The 2962-nt window shown below is 31.7% G+C and overlaps 1 protein-coding gene across 1 annotated transcript in view; it reads right to left on the reverse strand.

Moving 5' to 3' along the window:
• LOC110463699 overlaps window positions 1-2665 on the reverse strand; it is a 7200-nt gene extending 4535 nt beyond the window's left edge. Inside the window, exon 1 of the mRNA XM_021518502.1 lies at window positions 2560-2665. The gene's annotated coding sequence lies outside the window, so the exon portion shown is untranslated. The remainder of the gene's footprint in view (window positions 1-2559) is intronic.
• Window positions 2666-2962: the final 297 nt, after the last annotated feature.

Consider the following 2962-nt stretch of genomic DNA (forward strand, 5'->3'; position numbering starts at 1 on the left):
GGGGGGGGTGTTAAAAGTTAAAAAAGCACTTAAGATAATAGGTCTTATGTATGACCAATGTATACCAGGTGTTCTATGTTTCATAAATCAAAAACCATTTTTGCGAAGTATTATTCGCTTAATATCAAGTTCTAGTCAATTCAAGTTAACCTAACACGCGAAGTTATGAGAATGATGCTTATTTTCTCCTCAGGTATTCTGTTACCATACAGAGTAAGCTATCTAGTATAGGCTTGGTGGATATTGGTCTTTTGTTTGTATAATTTCCCTTAGATACATTCTCATTCGCATTATTTAATATTTAACAAAGACGACTAGTTGTAAATATATATCATAAAATCACTTATTTTTCTTCAGGTAAATAAGGTCCACAAAGTGGCTACAACTTTTTATTCCGTCTTTGGGTATTGCATAGTTATCTTCTCTTGGGAGCGGGTATTGATTGTTGCGTCATTGGTTTGTGTGAGAAAATTACGTCGTTTTCTCAAAAATTGATGAAGTTACTCTCACAAACAAGTGACGTAACAATCAATACCTGCTCCCAAGAGAAGATAACTCTGCAATACTCAAAGACGGAATATAAAGCAGTTGGTACTCGTAATCCACGAATTCATAACCAACAAAATGATATTTGGGCCCTACAAAAATATCTGATTTCACAGAACTTGCTTTCTATTGTGTATTTCAAATATGTTACTAAAAAACAACTGATTGGCCACGTTCAAATTACAATTCGTAAATTAAAAACTTCCCTGCCAAGGAGTTGTTTTTGAACAGAAATGTATATCATATACATCAAAATCAGGAAATTACCACCGGAGTTTATGTTCACTGATCTTCAGACCATCGGGACAATATATATAATAATCATATGTATTAGAATAATACTAATTTGACAATGATCATACAGTAAAAATTGGCTCTAACAAGATATTGCGTTTTCATTTAAGTTCGTAATCAGAAAAATACACTGTTCACGTGACGTATAGACAACGAATTATCCAATCAATGTCTTGGTGTTCATAATCATGTTGAGGTACATAATGTTACCATTGACTTTACACTTATGGTTTTAAACAGTACAGAAATTATCTGACACGGAGAAACATACAATGCTTGAATGCTTATCAAAAGCAAATATCTATATTACCAGAGACAAATAATTCTACTCATAAGATAAAAATATCAAAAGTTTACCATCTGAAATTTCGATTATATTTACAATATACATTTATTTACAATATACATTTTATATATTTTCAATATTTAATTTCTGTTCAACTTAACTTACCTGGGCCCGTCTTCATCAAATCCTCAAACCATACTTTCTTAATTCGATTAAATCATGTGACACGCTAACAAAAGTGAACTTTTGAAAGGGTATTCCGCTTTAATTACCGGTATCTCAAAAATTCTATCAAAGCACTGACAACATGTGATTTGTTATTAACTTTTCTCCGGAACAGACACTGGGCTTGAAAACGGAATCTGTGTTTGAGCATGAGAATGACTTCATGAGGGCGGGTCCTGTTGTGGAATATTAAACATAAGTAGGAAATCCCAATTCGTTCGAGGGTTGAAACTAGGGCCCCTAAAAAATGGCAGCCCCTTACCTAACAATAAATAGTGTTTTCATGTTGGTGCGAAAAGTTGTAGTAATTACATATACATTAGATATTGAGATACGTCTAACTACCGATTCGAGAGTTAAATCTTTGAGAACGGTTAAAATAGATTGAAATGTAAAACTAAAGCAGTCTATTTATCAGAAATTTAACATTGACATTATCAAAATAATGTTTTTTGTTCTATTTTTTTTATCGTTTTGTTATTTATATGTATTGAATGTCGATCAAATATTTTTGTGAGACCTTATATTTGATATTAAACCTTTCAAACTAACCAGTCATTCGGTATCACCGACGGCATTGTTATTTTTTTCCAATTCATACATTAAGTTAAATGTGAATTTACTGTTTTTGATAACGGAATGTTGTAAATGCGCTGGTTGTTTAAGCTAACATCCTTAACTAATGAATGTCAAGTTGGCTCTGTAAGCTTAACAACAGTTTCATGTAAGGTATCTTCCCCCGGTAAATCTTTCGTAGTATCAGATTTATACATTAATCTACATACTTAAAAAAATAAAAAAATCTGTAGGAATGAAAAAAAAAAATGAAAAAAAATAATGAACCGTTTGTATTAATTGATATTAAAGATAAATTCAAACATCACGTGTTGAGATAACATTGCTTGAACAAATAGGATAGGCGTTATACGAAACTTGTCAAATAAGCTTCTCGCAATCGAATGAGGTCAAATCTTCGGTGATAAAACAAAACAATGGCATAAACAGAATACTTTGTTATAAACAAATATTTTGAAGAAATCATAAAAGTTTTGAAAATAGCTCAGCCTAAACCTAAGATATGAGCTTTAGGTTTAACTAAAGACATTTTAAAAACAATTGGCGATTAAAAGTTAATCAAAACAAAAAAAAATACTGCAAGTGTAAAAGGATACTATTTAAATGTCATGGGTTGAAAGTATAAATCCTACCTTTTGCCACGTCTAGATGTCTGGGTTTTGCTGATCCTCGCTATGTTTCAGATCTGTATACAACAGCACAGTGATATTTATAGCCGCCCTTACACCGCCCTTAAAGCTTTACATTATGTCGCACAAGGAAAAAAGTAATTCACCACCACAAAGGTTAAATCATAAAAAATACGGAAAATATGAAAAGTATCTGTTACTACGTATCAGTAGTATGTCTGTCATTAAATTGACGTCACCGGAAATAAGATTTGTTTTCAGAGTTAAAGAAGAAAATCAAAGACTGTTTCATCAAAGTCAGCGTGTATGTATACTATTTATTACGTGCGATATGTGTTTGATTTGTGTTAATACCGCGTGCATAATGTGCATGATGTATATGACATCTTGATGACATTATGATTTA

The sequence above is a fragment of the Mizuhopecten yessoensis genome, unplaced genomic scaffold (assembly GCF_002113885.1).
Source record: "Mizuhopecten yessoensis strain PY_sf001 unplaced genomic scaffold, ASM211388v2 scaffold1511, whole genome shotgun sequence".
In the NCBI taxonomy this organism is placed as follows: Eukaryota; Metazoa; Mollusca; class Bivalvia; order Pectinida; family Pectinidae; genus Mizuhopecten; species Mizuhopecten yessoensis.